At 36.7% G+C, this 20,737-nt stretch overlaps 1 pseudogene; it reads left to right on the forward strand.

Moving 5' to 3' along the window:
* Positions 1–10,629: 10,629 nt before the first annotated feature.
* LOC133092935 (ubiquitin-conjugating enzyme E2 J2-like) lies at positions 10,630–13,764 on the forward strand (annotated as a pseudogene).
* The last annotated feature ends 6,973 nt before the right edge of the window (positions 13,765–20,737 follow it).

Raw genomic sequence — 20,737 nt, forward strand, 5'->3', positions numbered from 1 at the left:
GGATTTTTGCATCTATGTTCATCAGTGATATTGGCCTGTAGTTTTCTTTCTTTGTGACATCTTTGCCTGGTTTTGGTATCAGGGTGACGGTGGCCTCGTAGAATGAGTTGGGGAGTGTTCCTCCCTCTGCAATATTTTGGAAGAGTTTGAGAAGGATAGGTGTTAGCTCTTCTCTAAATGTTTGATAGAATTCGCCTGTGAAGCCATCTGGTCCTGGGCTTTTGTGTGTTGGAAGATTTTTAATCACAGTTTCAATTTCAGTGCTTGTGACTGGTCTGTTCATATTTTCTATTTCTTCCTGGTTCAGTCTCGGCAGGTTGTGCATTTCTAAGAATCTGTCCATTTCTTCCAGGTTGTCCATTTTATTAGCATAGAGTTGCTTGTAGTAATCTCTTATGATCGTTTGTATTTCTGCAGTGTCAGTGGTTACTTCTCCTTTTTCATTTCTAATTCTATTAATTTGAGTCTTCTCCTTTTTTCTCTTGATGAGTCTGGCTAATGGTTTATCAATTTTGTTTATCTTCTCAAAGAACCAGCTTTTAGTTTCATTGATTTTTGCTATTGTTTCCTTCATTTCTTTTTCATTTATTTCTGATCTGATCTTTATGATTTCTTTCCTTCTGCTAGCTTTGGGGTTTTTTTGTTCTTCTTTCTCTAATTGCTTTAGGTGCAAGGTTAGGTTGTTTATTCGAGATGTTTCCTGTTTCTTGATGTAGGCTTGTATTGCTATAAACTTCCCTCTTAGAACTGCTTTTGCTGCATCCCATAGGTTTTGGATCGTCGTGTCTCCATTGTCATTTGTTTCTAGGTATTTTTTGATTTCCCCTTTGATTTCTTCAGTGATCACTTCGTTATTAAGTAGTGTATTGTGTAGCCTCCATGTGTTTGTATTTTTTACAGATCTTTTCCTGTAATTGATATCTAGTCTCATAGCGTTGTGGTCGGAAAAGATACTTGATACGATTTCAATTTTTTTAAATTTACCAAGGCTTGATTTGTGACCCAAGATATGATCTATCCTGGAGAATGTTCCATGAGCACTTGAGAAAAATGTGTATTCTGTTGTTTTTGGGTGGAATGTCCTATAAATATCAATTAAGTCCATCTTGTTTAATGTATCATTTAAAGCTTGTGTTTCCTTATTTATTTTCATTTTGGATGATCTGTCCATTGGTGAAAGTGGGGTGTTAAAGTCCCCTACTATGATTGTGTTACTGTCGATTTCCCCTTTTATGGCTGTTAGTATTTGCCTTATGTATTGAGGTGCTCCTATGTTGGGTGCATAAATATTTACAATTGTTATACCTTCCTCTTGGATCGATCCCTTGATCATTATATAGTGTCTGTCTTTGTCTCTTGTAATAGTCTTTATTTTAAAGTCTATTTTGTCTGATATGAGAATTGCTACTCCAGCTTTCTTTTGATTTCCATTTGCATGGAATATCTTTTTCCATCCCCTCACTTTCAGTCTGTATGTGTCTCTAGGTCTGAAGTGGGTCTCTTGTAGACAGCATATATATGGGTCTTGTTTTTGTATCCATTCAGCCAGTCTGTGTCTTTTGGTGGGAGCATTTAATCCATTTACATTTAAGGTAATTATCGATATGTATGTTCCTATTCCCATTTTCTTAAATGTTTTGGGTTTGTTATTGTAGGTGTTTTCCTTCTCTTGTGTTTCTTGCCTAGAGAAGTTCCTTTAGCATTTGTTGTAAAGCTGGTTTGGTGGTGCTGAACTCTCTCAGCTTTTGCTTGTCTGTAAAGGTTTTAATTTCTCCATCAAATCTGAATGAGATCCTTGCTGGGTAGAGTAATCTTGGTTGTAGGTTTTTCTCCTTCATCACTTTAAGTATATCCTGCCACTCCCTTCTGGCTTGCAGCGTTTCTGCTGAAAGATCAGCTGTTAACCTTATGGGGATGCCCTTGTGTGTTATCTGTTGTTTTTCCCTTGCTGCTTTTAATATGTTTTCTTTATATTTAATTTTTGATAGTTTGATTAATATGTGTCTTGGTGTGTTTCTCCTTGGATTTATCCTGTATGGGACTCTCTGTGCTTCCAGGACTTGATTAACTATTTCCTTTCCCATATTAGGGAAGTTTTCAACTATAATCTCTTCAAATATTTTCTCAGTCCCTTTCTTTTTCTCTTCTTCTTCTGGGACCCCTATAATTCGAATGTTGGTGCGTTTAATGTTGTCCCAGAGGTCTCTGAGACTGTCCTCAGTTCTTTTCATTCTTTTCTCTTTATTCTGGTCTGCAGTAGTTATTTCCACCATTTTATCTTCCAGGTCACTTATCCGTTCTTCTGCCTCAGTTATTCTGCTATTGATCCCATCTAGAGTATTTTTAATTTCATTTATTGTGCTTTTCATCATTGCTTGGTTCCTCTTTAGTTCTTCTACGTCCTTGTTAAATGTTTCTTGCATTTTGTCTATTCTATTTCCAAGACTTTGGATCATCCTTACTATCATTATTCTGAATTCTTTTTCAGGTAGACTACCTATTTCCTCTTCATTTGTTAGGTCTGGTGTGTTTTGACCCTGCTCCTTCATCTGCTGTGTGTTTTTCTGTCTTCTCATTTTGCTTATCTTACTGTGTTTGGGGTCTCCTTTTCACAGGCTGCAGGTTCGTAGTTCCCGTTGTTTTTGGTATCTGTCCCCAGTGGCTAAGGTTGGTTCAGTGGGTTGTGTAGGTTTCCTGGTGGAGGGAACTAGTGCCTGTGTTCTGGTGGATGAGGCTGGATGTTGTCTTTCTGGTGGGTTCGTCCACGTCTGGTGGTGTGTTTTGGGGTGTCTGTGGCCTTATTATGATTTTAGGCAGCCTCTCTGTTAATGGATGGGGCTGTGTTCCTCTCTTGCTAGTTGTTTGGCATAGGGTGTCCAGCACTGTAGCTTGCTGGTCGTTGGGTGAAGCTGGGTCTTGATGTTGAGATGGAGATCTGTGAGAGATTTTCGCCGTTTAGTATTACGTGGAGCTGGGAGGTCTCTTGTGGACCAGTGTCCTGAAGTTGGCTCTCCCACCTCAGAGGCACAGCCCTGATGCCTGGCTGGAGCACCAAGAGCCTTTCATCCACACGGCTCAGAATAAAAGGGAGAAAAAAATGGAAAGAAAGAAAAAAAGAGGATAAAATAAAATAAAATAAAGCAATTATAATAAAAAATAAGAAAAAAAATTATTAAGAGTAAATTTATTAAGAAAAAAAATTTTTTTTAATTTTTAAAAATAAATTTATTAATTTTTTATACTAAAAATAAGAAAAAAATTATTTAGAAAAAATTTATTAAGAAAAAAAATTTTTTAATTTTTTAAAATAAAAAATGTGAAAAAACTTATTAAAAATTTTTTTAAAAATAGAAAATAAGGAAAAAATTATTAAGAAAACATTTATTAGGGAAAAAAAAAAATTTTTAAGCCAAAAAAAAAAAAAAAAACGGACGGACCTAACCCTAGGACTAACGGTGAGAGCAAAGCTATACAGACAAAATCTCACCCAGAAGCATACACATCTACACTCACAAAAAAAAGGAAAAGGGGAAAAGTTAATGTATCCTGCTCCCAAAGTCCATCTCCTAAATTTGGGATGATTCGTTGTCTATTCAGGTATTCAACAGATGCAGGCACATCAAGTTGTTTGTGGAGCTTTAATCCGCTGCTTCTGAGGCTGCTGGGAGAGATTTCCCTTTCTCTTCTTTGTTCGTACAGCTCCCGGGGTTCAGCTTTGGATTTGGACCCGCCTCTGCATGTAGGTCGCCTGAGGGCGTCTGTTCCCCGCCCAGACAGAACGGGGTTAAAGGAGCAGCTGATTCGGGGGCTCTGGCTCAGTCAGGCTGGGGGGAGGGAGCGGTACGGAGGAGGCGGGGCGAGCCTGCGGCGGCAGAAGGCGGCATGACGTTGCAGCAGCCTGAGGCGCGCCGTGCGCTCTCCCGGGGAAGTTGTCCCCGGATTACGGGAGCCTGGCCGTGGCGGGCTGCACAGGCTCCCGGGAGGGGCGGTGTGGAGAATGACCTGTGCTCGCCCACAGGCTGTTTGGTGGCGGCAGCAGCAGCCTTAGCGTCTCATGCCCGTCTCTGGGGTCCGCGCTGATAGCCGCGGCTCGCACCCGTCTCTGGAGTTCGTTTAAGTGGCGCTCTGAATCCCCTCTCCTTGCACGCCACGAAACAAAGAGGCAAGAAAAAGTCTCCTGCCTCTTCGGCAGCTGCAGACTTTTTCTCGTGCACCCTCCCGGCTAGTTGTGGTGCGCTAGACCCTTCAGGCTGTGTTCACGCAGCCAACCCCAGTCCTCTCCCTGGGATCCGACCGAAGCCCGCGCCTCAGCTCCCAGCCCCCGCCCGCCCCGGCGGGTGAGCAGACAAGCCTCTCGGGCTGGTGAGTGCTGCTCGGCGCCGAGCCTCTGTGCGGGAATCTCTCCGTTTTTCCCTCTGCGTCCCTGTTGCTGGGGGATCCGCGCTGATAGCCGCGGCTCGTGCCCGTCTCTGGAGCTCGTTTAGGCGGCGCTCTGAATCCCCTCTCCTTGCGCGCCGCGAAACAAAGAGGCAAGAAAAATTCTCTTGCCTCTTTGGCAGCCGCAGTCTTTTTCCCGGACTCCCTCCCGGCTAGCACCGAAGCCCGAGCCCCAGCTCCCAGGCCCCGCCCGCTCCGGCGGCTGAGCAGACAAGCCTCTCGGGCTGGTGAGTGCTGGTCGGCACCGCTCCTCTGTGCGGGAATCTCCGCTTTGCCCTCCGCACCAATGTGGCTGCGCTCTCCTCCGTGGCTCCGAAGCTTCCCCCCTCTGCTACCCGCAGTCTCTGCCCACGAAGGGGCTTCCTAGTGTGTGGAAACCTTTCCTCCTTCACCGCTCCCTCCCACTGGTGCAGGTCCCGTCCCTATTCTTTTGTCTCTGTTATTTCTTTTTTCTTTTGCCCTACCCAAGTACGTGGGGATTTTCTTGCCTTTTGGGAGGTCTGACGTCTTCTGCCAGCGTTCAGTGGGTGTTCTGTAGGAGCAGTTCCACGTGTAGATGTATTTCTCATGTATCTGTGGGGAGGAAGGTGATCTCCGCGTCTTACTCTTCCGCCATCTTCCAAAGTCCCCTTCTCTCTTTCTTTCTCTCTCTCCTTTACCCAGAGCCAACTAACATTAAGATCTGACAACTTTTCAGACTCCCCCCGATTCCTTCCATTTTTCCTCACAGGCATTGTCCCTTACAGAGCTCCTGAATGACTAATTCTGTCCTGATGTCTGTATCTCAGAGGAACCAGACTAACCCACAGAACAACAGCAAAGAAACAGTAACAGATAACTGCTATGGAGAAAAGATAAAGCAAGAAAATAGAGATAGGTTGTACAAGGTAAGTAGAACTGCTGTTTTACAGTATTTAGTCATAGACTTCAGAAAGTGAAGCAGAAAGTATAGTAGTCCCTGCTTATTTGCGGTTTTGCTTTCTGAGGTTTAGTTACCCACAGTCAACAGTGGTCCAAAAATACTAAATGGAACATTCTAGAAAGAAAAATTCATAAGTTTAAAATTGCATTCAGTTCTGAGTAGTGTGATGAAATCTCCAGGACTCCTGCTCAGTCCCTTCATGGATGTGAATCTTCCCTTTGTCCAGGGTATCATGCCCCTTAGTTACCTAGTAGCCGTCTTGATTATCAGGTTGACTGCCACAGTATCACAATGCTTGTGTTCAAGTAACCTTATTTTACTTAATAATAGCCCCAAAATGCTAAAGTAGTAATGGTGGCAATTCGGATATGCAAGAGAAGCTGTAAAGTGCTTCCATTAAGCGAAAAGGTGAAAGTTCTTGACTTAATAAGGAAAGAAATAATCATATGCTGAGGTTGCTAAGACCTACAGTAAGAATGAATCTTCTATCCATGAAATTGTAAAAACAGAAAAAGAAATTTGTACTAGTTTTGCTGTCACACCTCAAACTGCAAAGGTATGGCCACAGTGCATAAGTACGTAGTTAAGATGGAAAAGGAATTAAATTTGTACAATAAGATATTCTGAGAAAGGCAGAGAGACAGAGTGAGAGAGAGAGAGAGAGAGAGAGAGAGAGCACGATCACATTCACATAACATTCATTACAGTATACTGTTATAATTGTTTTATTTTAATATTAGTTACCATTGTTAATCTCTTACTGTGCCTAATTTATAAATTAAACTTTATCACGGGAATGTGTGTATAGGAGAAAACATAGTATTTATAGGGTACAGTACTTTTGATTTCCCTTAGGAATTGGCATTTTTTAACATTATAAGCATGTATAAATATTAATTTTAAATGGATCTGGTAAGACATAAAACTGTAAAGCTCCTAAAAGAAAACATAGGGAAAACTTGCCTTGACAGTTCCTGACAATGGAAACAGTAAAAGGATTTTGCAGATGTCATTAAAGTCCCAAATTTGTTGACTCTGAGTTAATCAAAAGGAGATTATAGTGTATAAGCCTGATTTAAAACAGGTTAAAGTTCTTGAAGAAAGGACTGGGAACCTCACTGAGATGGGAGACTCTCCAATTGACAATGAAGAAGACAGCTGCCGTAAATTCTTCATCAACAAGGAAATGGCTTTGGCCAACAACCCAAGGAAGCTTGAAAGCTAACCTTTACCCAGTAGAACCTCTGAGGAGAATGTACCTCTGCAGACACCTTGACTGCAGCCTTTGGATGCCATGGCAGAGGACCCAGGTGAGCTATACCCAGATTCTTGACCAATGGAAACTGAGATAAAAATATGAGACATTTTAGCCCAGTAAATTTGTGGTAATTTGTTATGCAGCAATAGAAAACTAATACAATTACCCAAGAGTGCAGGAGTGTTTTAAGAATAATAGAAAACCCTAATAAATAAATGCCTTTTACAAACCAAATCAAAAAGTCAAAAATTTTCCCTCTGAAAACATAGGTGTTTCACGTATTATTAAAGTATAATTTTAGAAAAATATCTGGAATAGTGATAATCCCACATATTATACAAATTTGGACAAAGAGTAAAAACTAAAAGCTGTTAAACTCATTACCTAGCATAATTTGCCCTAGGAATGCAAGAATGGGTTGGTTTTTTTAAAAAATTATCACTATAAATCACCACATTAACCGATTAAAGACAAAAAGAAAAACTCTCAGTAGATCCTGAAAATGTATCTAATAAAAATAACAATTATGATAAATCCTAGCAACTTGATAAACCGCTCTGCCAAGAATCAAAGCAATATCATACTTGAGAGGGAAGAACATAGTCATTTTCTTTACTATAAGCAAAATGCCAGCTTGCTCACTTATATAGCTCATAATCAGTAGGGTACTGGAAGTCCTAGCCAAAGAAGTATAACCAAAAAGTTGAGGGAAAAAAGTGGAAAATGAAAAAATGTAACTTTCTTAAAAATCACATAACGATGCTAAAAATCTAAGAAAATAAATATTAACTCCTCCATAGCTAAGATATACTTAGCAGAGTAACTGTATCAAAATATGAAAGTAATAGCATTCAAACGAATCAGCAATAACAAAGAATTAATATATATAAAAAAAACAAGAAAAAGTATCATTGAACCTGACAAGCAAATCAATATATGAAGCTACAAAAAGTTTTCACAAGTTAATGGAGAAATTTGCTAAATCTCATTGCATATAAAATTTTGACTCAAAATTTTAAAGTCTCTGTGATGTCAAAAGCATAATGAGTAATCTAAAACTGTTAAAAAGAACTGGGAAAGATATTCACATATAGGACAAAGAATGGCTAATTTAAATACAAAATTAAAAAACAATAACTATGTACCCCCCTGCCCCCAAAAGACAAACATGCCAGTAGACAAAAAACAACAAAAAGCCAATATCAAAAACGATAATCAACATAAGAGGAAACCAAAGGCTAATGAACATACTAATTTATCTATAATCCTGAAAATATTTTATTCTATTAAGTTAGTAAATATTAGATACTCTCAAAATCCCATGCATTGGCCAGGATGTGGGAAAACAGAAAAGAAGTAATAATAAACTGCTGGTGGGACTGTAAATTTTCTATTTATTTAAGAGACCATTTCTTTAATATATGGTAAGATTTAGTGTTCGTTCTCTACACTCATCAAGAGTGTCATAAGGAAATAAAGATTCCATGTAGCATTGCTTGAAAAGGCAAGTTTGGAAGAATTCTTGTTAGAAATGGAAAAGAATGGATAGGAAATATACATACATGAGAATCCCATAATCTGTGTGTACACTATTCTACCTTTATATTTTTCTGGATAATTTACGTATTTCATAATATACTTAAAAGTAAATAATAATAGTGAACATCTTGTAATGAATTTAAGAAGCCATATACATAGGTAATAATCTGAAAAATTCATCTACAAATGAAAAGCTGAATGGCTTCATGAAACCTCAAGTCCCCAAATTCTCAGATAAAGAAATGAAACACAAATTTCCTTCAAAAAACAAAGTAACATTCAAGCTAGAGATAATAGGAAGTGTTTGTTATTAGAGTACAGCAAGTGATATGTGAGAATATCATCAGAACACAAAGAAAATATGTTAGATTTGGTCGGGAAGACTGAAGGAGGTAAAGCTCAAGCTGAATTTTAAAAGACAATAATAAGATCACATCACTCAAGACCAGTGATTGGAATGAGAACAAAGCTCTAAATGACACCTGTAGGAAAACCTAATTTTAAGGAGTACAAGAACAGAAGCAGACACTTCAAAGAATAAAAAAGTACACACTCATTTATCCTGTGCCTGGCCATGTACTAGGCCTTTCACACGTATTTTTTTTCCTACAAAATTATTATAAATAGATATTATCTCATGTCAAGATAAAGAAATTAGGCTTAGAGAATTTAAAATGGTAAAATAAGTTACTCTTGATAGACACAAATAAGACTTTCCTGATTTTAAAATTCCTCTCTAATAACTAAACTTGATAAGCATTATAAAAGTGTGGCTTCACAAAAGGCAATGAACAAAGACTCTCAAAAGAATTATAGATACAACAGAGGAGTGAAGTGAAAATTATACAATTTGAGGGAGTGACGGATGGCATATACAGTGTCATAGAAGGAGGATGGAGGAAATCAGTATGTGTTCAGTTGTAAAATGACAGAGAAGTGAGGAACAAGGGATAATAAGTGTGCTATTTTGAGTGACTCCACTGTGAAAGAAAGAAAATGAGAGAATGCTTATTAAAAATAATTATACGGATTTTTCATCTGAGAACATGTTATGGGTATTTAACAAATGATACTGTGATCTGTCGTTATCATACTGGAGGTCACAGCCAGTGCAATAAGGAAAGACATTTTTTAAAAATGTGGTATAAAAATTGGAGACTTGGAAGGTAATAAATAAAAGTATTTCTTTTACAAATACCAAATACAAGTGTATTTCTTTTACAACTAATATATATATGAACTACAATTAGACAAATCAAAATGACAGAATTCAGCAATGCAATTTATAAAAACCAAGTTCTAAGTATGAGGAAAAGCAATCAGGAAATAAAAGATAACATTTCCGAGAGAATAAGAAAGATAAGATGCACAGCAATAAATCTAGCAGAAGAGGAACATTAGCCCTCCCCTAAGAACAACAAAAATAGAGATATTCCAGGTTCAAGGTTTGGAAAAAACAATACTGTAGACATGTAAATTCTCTCCCAATTAATATATTGACTCAAAGCAACCCCAATAAAAATCCCCACAGGTGTCTTAGCAAAACTTGGTTAGCTGTTTCTAAAATTACATGAAAAATAAAAGAGTCAAGAAGAGCTTAGGCAATCTTGCAAAAGTATTAAAACAATCTGAGGAACTTTTGTTCTCAGATATACAGATGAATTATAAATATATAATAAATATGACAGAATACAACTGTAAACAAGCAGGACCCTATGGGGCCCTCCCAGGACAGATCCCACCCCCCAACCCATGTCCTCCGCCTGCCTCTTATTTGTAGAAAAACTTTAGCCCCCTAGGCATTCCTCAAGTTCCAAAGAATAAATTTAATTGGAGAAGTGAGAAAATGCAGAAGCAAAGGAAAACAGTCAAGCAAGACAAAGTAATAATAGTGTAGCCACTATACAAAGTCAAGGGACTTTAGTTCCTCCTCAAGGGCTATAGATAACATTCTGAGCCATAGCCTTTGAGCTGTTTTACAGATACTGAAACCCCCACGAGGTGGAAGAAGTTAACTGTATTCTGACCACAAGCACAAAGACCCCAGACTGGTTGGAACCAGAAGGTTGATGATGTTGGTTCCTGACTACCTCACCACCAACCAATCAGAAAAATGTCCACAAGCTGATCGTGTGCCCCACAAATCCCTCCCTCACCCTGGTTAAAAACCTTTCCCGGAAAGCCATCAGGGAATTCTGGTCTTTTAAGCACTAGCTGCCTGGACTCCTTGATTGGCACCCTGTAATAAATGCTGCACTTTCCTTCAGCACAACCCAGTGTCAGTAGATTGGCTTTATTGCGTGCAGGCATGAGAACCAAATTTGGTTCTGTAACACGATTAGCTCAGAAATAGACAAGAAGAATACAATAAAGTGCCCAGAAATCTGACATTAAAAATTTGATATACAGTGAAATGGGGAAGAATTTGGCTTTGGTAGTGTAGTGGGTCCATTGGATACCCATTTGCAAAACTATGAATCTGGAGGTGGCAGCACTGCAGTGGTGCTTTGGACTTGCTCCCAGCACCGTGTGGCTCTCCAGCTGGGGCCCTGTTCCAAGCCCTACCACTGACAGCCTGAGGACAGTGGCAATGGAGAGAGATGAGCAAAGACAGCAATACAGCAATAAGAGAGCTCCAACAACAGCAACCCAGAGACTGAAACAGGACTATCTTCTAATTTAGAAAGACTGGTACCTTACATGTGCGCTGAGCTCCTCCTTTCCAATATTCTTGAATGGCACTACAGTTCAGCTGCATCCATAAGGTTATGCATGGCAGAGTCAAACAACTACAAATGAAAAATACTGGGGAAAAAATTCCAGAAAATTCCAAAAAGCAGAACTTGAATTTGCCACCATGGGGGCAACTATTTACATAGTATTTACATTGTATTTACAAGTATTTACACAGTATTTATATCATATTAGGTATTATAAATAATCTAGGGATGACTTGAAGTATAGGGGAGGGTGTTCATAGGTTATATGCAAACACTACCCCATTTTAAATAAGGAACTTGAGCATCCCCTGATTCTGTGGGGTTCTGGAACCAATCCTTGGCAGATACCAAAGGACTACTGTATATGCGTCAAAGTCCTGAGATGACTCCTTGTGAAAGTAGCTATTATCATGGACAACTAATTTTTTTCCAGAGAATTTTCTTGTAAACCTCCTAGTATTTATACAACTCCCAGTGGAAAATTTAAGTGCAATACAAAGCTGAGTCTTTTCATCATGGATTTCCCCACAGACAACCTAGCCTAGTCCATCTCCACCATCCTGTCTGGGCAGTACAGAAACGTGGGACTTCAGCAAAAGACAACCGGCAGCACAAAGTTTAATGTTTAACTAAAAGACAAAGTATTTTGTGAATTATTGCTGAAGTCATGTAGGAAATTAAAAACATAAAGCACAAGACGAACTCAGCAGCAGACCCCAGACTTTCCCCTTCCAAGACACAGTTCCAGACAGACAGGGACACACACCATGGCCAGAAGGGGCTTCAGCTCTTCCATGTGGTTGGGTGGGCCTAACCTTGCTGGGCTAAAGCAGGCCAATCTGCACCAAGGTCCTGGAAGGCGCCCCAGTGACCTTGTTTGTTATCGTTGAGTTTGCAGCCTTGCCTACACTGTCAAGTAAGTTAACTACATGCTGAGAAGGGACAGCGCAGGAGGAGCCCAGATGTGGCAGAGATGGCTGGCGATGCTGGGTCCCAGCTTGACACAGGCTGGCGGCACGCACTGTCCAGTGCAGGGCAGACCCACCAGACTCCTGGGGTTAGCTTACTAAAAACCTTAAACAACAACAGCAACAAAAACAAAGACAAAGTGTGCAGTTTGAATTTGAAGGAGATGCGAGATTCTCAGCCCTTGGGTGTACATTATCAGGTGTAAATGATGAGCATTCCTCATGCTTTAGTTTTATACCTTATCTCCTGTATGATCTTTTGACCTGTTTTAGTAAACCTGTTTCATTGTATTAGATTTAGTCACTTAAAAATATAAAACTTGGGACTTCCCTGGTGGTCCAGTGGTTGGGAATTCACCTTCCAATGCAGGGGGTGCAATGGTCCACATCAAAAATATCTTTAAAAAAATATGAAACTTGGTGCCTATCAAAATATCAGATATAAACATTTCTGAGTATTAAATGAAAGTAACATTGGTTAAAGTACCTAGCAAACTAAAGGCACCTAATAATGTTTGTTGCTTCTCAAACTGAATGACTTTGCCAAACTAAAATGACAAATGCACCTGTATGTAACTATTTTATAACAAACAAGTGTAAGTTATTTCACAGATCCTTTTAAACATTTCATCCTTAAGAGAAAGTTTGGGACTTCCCTGGTGGTCCAGTGGTTAAGACTCTGTGCTTCCAATGCAGGGGGCACGGGTTCGACCCCTAGTCGGGGAAATAAGATCCCACATGCCCTGTGGCGTGGCCAAAAAAAAAAAAGTTCATTAACCATTAGCAAAATATTGCTTTCAAAATATTTTAAGGCACTGAAATAGATGCATACATACTAAATTTTCAATATAGTAAAATGTAATGAAGAGTATTCTGAATTAGAGAAGTATATAAAATAAATAAGATCACTTTCATAACCTGGATAATGTATACCTAATTACTCACTGCATTCACAAAAATCAATTCTAGGTGCATTGTAGACTTAAAGATATAACATATTATCTAGAAGAATATATATCTTGATATTTAAGGTCTTCATGATATTGAGGTAAGGAAATATAAGGAAATATGCATTATATGGGCTAAGAAAGATAATTTGACCTACATTAATCTAACCAACTTTTATTCATCAAAAGATATTAAGAGAATGAATAGGCAAGTTAATTTACAGTTCGTATTACTGACAACTAAAACCCAGAGTATATATTGTACTCTTTCAAATCAATGAGACAGTGTATTAATTTGCTAGGGCTGCTGAAACAAAGTACCATAAACTGATGGCCTAAATAACAGAAAAATATCGTCTCAGTTCTGGAGGCTAGAAATCCTAGATCTAGGTGTCAGTAGGGCTGGTTCTTCCTAAGGGCTGTGAGGGAGAATTCTGTTCCATATCATTCTCCTAGCTTCTGATGCTTTGCTGTCAATCTTCATCTTTACATGGCAATTTTCCCTTGTATGTATGTCCAAATTTCCCCCTTTTTATAAGGACAGCAGGCATATTAGATTAAGGTCCACCCTAAACCAGTAGGACCTCATCTCACCTAATTATATCTGCAAGAATCCTGTTTCCAAACAAGGACACATTCTGAGGTACTAGGAGTTAGGTCTTCAACATATGAATTTCTGTGGGACACAATTCAAAGCAAAACAGACAACCCAATAGATCAAAACATGTAAAACATGTAAACACTGTAAGAGATTCTTATAAAATGAGTCAGCTAATAAACATGTGAAAAAGTACTCAACTTTTTAGTCAGCAGGAACCTGCAAAATAAAATTAAATTTCGGTATACCACCACTAAAATAGATGAAATGGAAAAGACTGATAATATTGATATCAGATTGGAAGTCTTATATGCTGATGATGGTAGTTTAAGTCAGCCCAACTGGTTTGGAAAACTCTTTGGCATCCTCTACTAGAACTAAGTATTCGACAATTCCATTCCCCAGTATGTGTTGTAGCAGCACTGCTTGAAATAGATAAAAACTTAAAAAAACCCATTAAGTGTGATTGTGTGTGTGTATTTATATATGTATACATATTCGCATATTTATATATGTATATATATGTTTTTGTAGATTTATATAAAGAAGTATATCATAATAAGGAGATAAAATAAATATTGTTTGGATGCATCTCACAAACAAGTTTGAGTAAAAGATGCCAGACACAAAAGAATACATACAGTAAAATTCCATTTGTACAACATACAAAAACAGACCAAGCTATTTATGGTGTTAAACATCAGAGAGGTTATTATCTTGGTGGAGAATTGTCAGTGATTGGGAGGGAGCCTGGGAGTGGCTTCTGGGAGCTCATGACGTGTTATTTCATGAACTAACTGCTGGTTATATAGAGAATTCACTTTATAAAAATCCATCCACCTGTATATTTATGATTTTTGTTCAGTTTCTGTATTAATGTTATATTTCAATAAGAATTACTTAAAATAATGGAAAGTTACTATCTACTGTAATATCCAAAATCACTTACAAAAGAATCACAGGATAAATGACATATTTCTATATATTCGGTTGAAGAATAAATCTGCGTTGAAAATGAATGAACTTGTTTTTAATAAAAAGATGAACAAACATGTAAAACAAAATATGATGTTGCTTTTTAAATAATTTTTGTGCTTTAGTTGCAAGAAACACTGGAATAAAAAACATACAATTTCACACATGAGTTCTTCAAATTTTTTCACTCCTTTATCTTGTATCATTTTTTTAATGAAGTCACTTTTTGGCTACAAAGAAACAATGCTTTTAAATATTGGGAAACTGACATACATTCATTTACTAAAAGTATGTTTTTGATCTCAGTGCATGTACTCTCTATATATACCCACTGAGAACTTCCCTGTGGCTCTTAGATTATGGGAAATATGCTTAGGTTTCAAATCCAATTTCTGGACTCATTGATGAGGTTTTGTTGTTTATTTTTTAAAATTTTTAACCTTTTTTACCTTTTAACCCCCTATTGTATCTTTAACATGTTTTATTTGAAAGTTGTTTAAGCCATTTCTGTTGTTCCCACTATTTGGGACAACAGAAAGTATATTCAGATCTGTTTGTACATTAGGATATTTATACTTAGATTCAGTTTTGGGTAAAAAATATCACATAACTATGAATATTTAAATAAACTTAAAGACAGGAATCAAAAATACCTGTAAAAATATAAATACCTTTGCTTTCTCCATCACCCATGACTAATTTTCATATTTTGATGATAAGCCTAGTTGTAATTTCAAAAGTTTTCTTAACATAATACTATAGAAATAAATATAAAAAATTCAGAGTTGGCATTTAGATGAAAACTTTATTCATTTGAACTTGAGAACTTTGATAAATATTGTTTTAACAGTCTTATTTTAATTTCAGTAAAATATAATAGTGTATATACATTGTTTTATTCTTGTGGTTAAAATCTCTCTTAGTATTATACTTTTTACCTAAAGTGCATGTTATAAAACATTTCTTAGTGAAGAAAGAAAATCAGGTAGCCAGAGCCCTCATTTTATTGTTGTATTTTAGAGTTTAGGTTAAACATTGAACTAAAATATTATATAAATATATATGGAATATATATATATACATACATTTGTGCTATATATCATCTGTATATAGAAATATATATTATATATAATATATTGTATATGTGTCTATATTCAAAATAGGATGCATAAAGCACCATAGCTTACTTATCCTTGTGAAGCTGATACAATTTTGTCATGCTTCCAAAGACTTCTAAATCTTTGGGAAAAGTAAGAACAAAGACAATTAACTTAAAATACAGCTGGCGTTTTTAACTCTTCCACTCCTCATAACCACACATCTGTAGCTTAACCTGACTTAATTTGATAACTATAGTTTTATTTTTCTTAACCATCTATTCCATTTTTTAAATTCTTTGCTGGAAACCTGATAAAATGGGTTATTTCTTGGGGCGAGGGTGACCAAAAATTATGTTTTTCTGAATTATCTAGGTCTAATTCATTACTGCCATAATAGAAGTAATTTTGCATTGGCCAAGTCTACTGAGCAAAGGAATATTAAGAATTCTAGTGGATTCCTACTGGTCCTCTTTGCTCCCATTTTGTAACCTCTTCAGGAGCTTCCCTTGTGTAATCTGAAACCTGCCCTGTACATGAAAGGCAGGGAGAGACCTAAGAAAGAGGCAGCCCACTCTAGATTGGTAGGTGGCAGTTTCAAGAAGCAAGGGAACTTTCAAGGCTTGTCTTGGGCAGCTGCAAGACCAGTAACTTTTGCACCTACCCACCAAATCTTAAAAGTTTATACAGACGCTTTAACTGGGTTCAATCATGTACACAGTCCAGATGGTCTCAACACCATATTACCATTATCTCAAAGCTGTGTCTTTGGGTAGCTTCCAGCTTGGGGAAGACAAGCAGAGCACACATTCTAAGGTGGGGGGGGGGGGTGGGGATGGTGGTATGAACAGCCTCCAAATGCTCTGGTCCAGCTTGCAGGTCAAACTGGCGGTCATGTCTTTTTGATGACCTTTCTCAACAAGCAGCATCTCAGTTCATGCTTGGTAATCAGAATTATTCACCTTGGCTAGTAAGTACAATGACCCCTTTTTCTGCCTGTTGGTTCAGTGGTATGAGATTTCAAAAATGTTAGTGAGTGAGTGAGGAGTCAGCATCAGTTTCCAAACCATTGGAGATATGAAACTTTTCCTAAGGGAAATAGTTGTTCATTGAGCACCAAAACATCCAAACACTCCAATCAATTTGATTCAGGATTTGGAAGAAAAATATCTTAAGGAGATAATTAGTTGTAACAGTGAAAGGGACCACATCTCTGTCTTCTGCCTGGTTCTTGGACCCATGTTGTTTGGCTAAGGAGTAGACGTCATCACATCTAACCTATTAGGCATGGGTCCTATTACTAAGTCTTTAGTGTATTCCATTATTCTATTAAACCTGCTTCTTCTAACTATGTGTTCAAACTAATGAATCCTGTACATGTTGACCCCATTGTTGTACTCACTCTACCATAACTAAGCAGAGATATTCTATGGGATTACATGTTGATGGATAAAGCTCTTTGTAAGATCATGAACGATGATGATGGCCGAAGCATTGCAGACAGGAAGGGGATTTAATATTCAGAATATATCTAAACCCATGAGAACAAACCTGTACTCCCTTCATGATAAAATAGTCCAATATATTCAGCTTTCTTGCAGGTGGCTGGCTATTACCCCTGAGGAAAGATCCTCTATTGTGGCTGGATGTTAGTAGTTTAGGCACTTATTAGTGACGGTAAACAGATCATTCATGGCAAGGAGAAATCCATGTTTTAGAGCTAATGAACTGCCTCTGTCTTTGCCACCATGGTCAGTTTGTACATGGACCCACAGTGTAAAAATTAGAGCACCTACAGAAAAGGGCACACAGATGTCCACAGATTACTCATAAATGACCACTATAAAATTTCTATTCTCCCTGAGTCTTTGGATTTCTTCTTCAGTACTCCAGAAATATTTTATAGTATCTTTCTCATTGACTAAAGGTCATATTGGAATTCAGAATGTAATTAACCAACTTAGTTCACACAATTACCTGCTGCTTAAACCCATCCCTAATCCTGATTTGGTGTATCCATATCAATACATTCAGCCTGCCTAGTCTCATATTTTGTCCTCTTTGGTCAAACATCTCTTAGCCCACCCCCCATATATGTTCCTGTAACTCCTGCTGGTACAAATTGGCAAGGCCATGTTATTCTTTTAGTGTGTAGTCTACTTCGTCCCAGACCACTTCTTGTACTTTTCCATTTGGGCTATGCTGGGGTTCCAATTCTTAAAGGTCTTAAAGGCCGACGGCAGAATGAATAGTTATAGTTGTGAATTTTGAGTAGACTAAGCAACTCCTCATGAAGAAACTCTCTCTTGTGAAGTCACTGGAAGGATTTTATGAAGAGAAAGTCAATTTCCTCAGACAGAGAAGGGTAAACTGTTTCTAAGACAAGAAACACTGAGTTATTTTGGAGATCAAAATTATCACCTTCATCTGTGTCTGCCCAAATGTTTTTATCCAATATCTCAGTATTCTACTCTTTCCCCTATTTATTTATCTTCAAATGTGAGTTTAATGGACTTTCAATTCTGCATCACTGAAAATAAGTCTCTTGGTTTGGATCATAGCTGCAATTAACAAGTTTTCTGATTTTTCCTATGTGTTCTAAATTTTGTATTCAAGACCTTTATACTGATTCTCTTCCACTCCCTTTAGGAAAGTTAAAATAAGCTAGACCATGTAGAATGTTTATAACTGCCACAACTACTGCTTCTTTTAACTCCTTGCCTCCACCTACACTCCATTCCATGCCAACAGTAGTGATGTTTTTTGTATCAATGCTGCCACTATCAGTGTTCCGTTTGCTCCTGGCATAGAGGTTATCCATGTGCGCTAGACAAGTATCTGATAAGAAACAGGCAGTACACTCAGAAGGAGTAATTTAAAATACCTTAATGAAGAGATGGTTTATAAAAGTATAGGCAGGAATGGTGAAGTACCCTGAGGCTATCTATAGAGAAGAGCCATTAATAGAAATACCCCGTATCCACTATCCAGTATCTGCCATGATTGTTTCATCTAAGATTCTAATTGTTAACATCTTTTTATAAATTAGAAACAGAGATTACTATTATATTTGTTAGATATATTATAGTAAACTATAACAAAGATTGTGTACTCCAAGTGTGTAGAAGCTAAAGGTAGGTTTTTTCCTCAGTTGCATATATCTAAAATATGTGACATCAACAAGACAGAGTTATTTTTCCCTCATAATAGGCAAGACCTAGACAGCCTAATGGTGATAAAGTGTCTAAGTCCAGAAGCCTTTAGAGACTGAGGTTCCTTTGTGCTCAACAATTCATCCCTCATTAAAGATGTTGTCCACAGCTCCAGGCAATAGGAAGAAAGGAAAATAAAGTCTTCATTTGAACTGTCTTTCATGGAGTGTTCTTAGAAATTTCCTTGTGACACTTTCTATCACTTCTCATTTGCTAGAACTTAGTCACAGGCCAGATCTCATGAAGACAGACTGAATACTATATATTTCTAATCTTTGGTGGTTATATTTACAGCTAAAGAGTTCTCTTACCATATAAAGGGGAACACCTTTATTGGAGTTCACTTAGTTGTCTCTGACTCACAACAACAAATTCTAGCCTAAGGCAACGTAAACATAAGTAGGAAGAGATATAGATAAATATTTTTGAGTTTTATATTTGACTCAGCCAAGCCATTGAAATATCATTCAGGAAACATCAGAATAGGGAAAATAATTTTCATACAAATAGTCTATTATAAATATACTCATACGTGAAAGAGAGCCTTAGAGTCATTACTTGTAAAAATTGTAAAAAATAAAATGCTTGAATTGCCATTAATATACTTCTTTTCTTGAAACCATCATTATATTTTTCATAATAAGATAATTTTCTAATTCACTAACATTCCACATTTTGTGCAAGTAAAAATCTAACTTTGCCTATGGAACTTAATACTTAATATTGGTTACATATATAAAATTTGGTGATTTAGAATTATCTCTAAATGATTTAATATTATAACATCATTTTGACCACTCAAGGGTATAATTTATCTATTGTGAATAATAAGAAGAATTAAAATGAAATCAGTAATATCATCATGATTTAATAAAACAAATAGTATATAATGGAAAAAGTCTTTACAGTAGGATTCAAAATATTAAAAAATCTTCAAAATCATTAACAACATGGTTACACATGTCCTTAATTATTCTAACATTAGATAATAAAATTCTGCATTCTGGTGTTTTTCTGCTTCTATTTCTTCTTTTACTCACTAATGTTTTCCAGTTGAATGTTATTTCCCAGAATAAAAAAAAATAAACATTAAAAATTGTCACGTGATAAAACTTAGGGTTTCCCTTTTTTTTCCCATAGATCTATCTCTCCAACATCAGGTTGATTTCTTTTCAGGGAAATAAATAAATAAATAAATAAATAAATAAATAAATACTACGAAGGGCAATATTTAAGGAATTCAGAAGGTTCTGTAATCCACACATCATAAAACCATTAACTGTAATACTGTAAAAATGAACCAAAAAAGAAAAGTGGCTATTTCTTAATGAAGACTATGAAATTTTGTTTGTTTGTAAACATTGTTTTGCATAAGGCAATTAGGAAACTTCATATTTCATTTACCAATTAAATAACATTTTATTCAAGTGTGATTTTTTTCAGGTAAGTTATCAAGATAAAATTTGAAAAATAAACAAGTAAAGCAGAAATAAGAAATAAAAACAACCAGGAAATAAAAGGCATTTGCTCAAGAATTAAACTAGAAGTCATCCACAATACACAAAAAAACCCCAAACAAACAGTTATATCAGACAAAATAAAAGGGCCATATAATTTTTACTGAAATATGCATCAGATACCATTGAAATATGTAAATCTCTAATAATTCACCTTTGAAGTTGTTTAGAAAGGATGGCTCTATCAAGCTATAAAGAATTTGAATTACAACACATTTTATAATGTGTGTCTACTTGTTGAAAAGTTTACAAAACGGAAAGTATTAGGAAGAATTTAAAAAACTGGAGACTTGATCTTAGGCAAGAATCAAACATTTTCTTAGGTGTGATTCAAAAAGCTAATTAAATATAAATCTTTTTTATCTTTCAAATAAAATAAACTCATTCCTGTATAATTTTCTTTTTCATATTTTGAGTGAGGGATAGATCACAATGATCTCTGAGTTTTCATATTTGAAAATGGTCTTGCTCTCCTGATATTATCCTTTATGTTAACTTCTTCAAGAGTAATACTCTGAGTAATTAAACAATACACACATTAAAAATC

Source organism: Eubalaena glacialis, chromosome 6 (genome assembly GCF_028564815.1).
Source record: "Eubalaena glacialis isolate mEubGla1 chromosome 6, mEubGla1.1.hap2.+ XY, whole genome shotgun sequence".
Lineage (NCBI taxonomy): Eukaryota > Metazoa > Chordata > Mammalia > Artiodactyla > Balaenidae > Eubalaena > Eubalaena glacialis.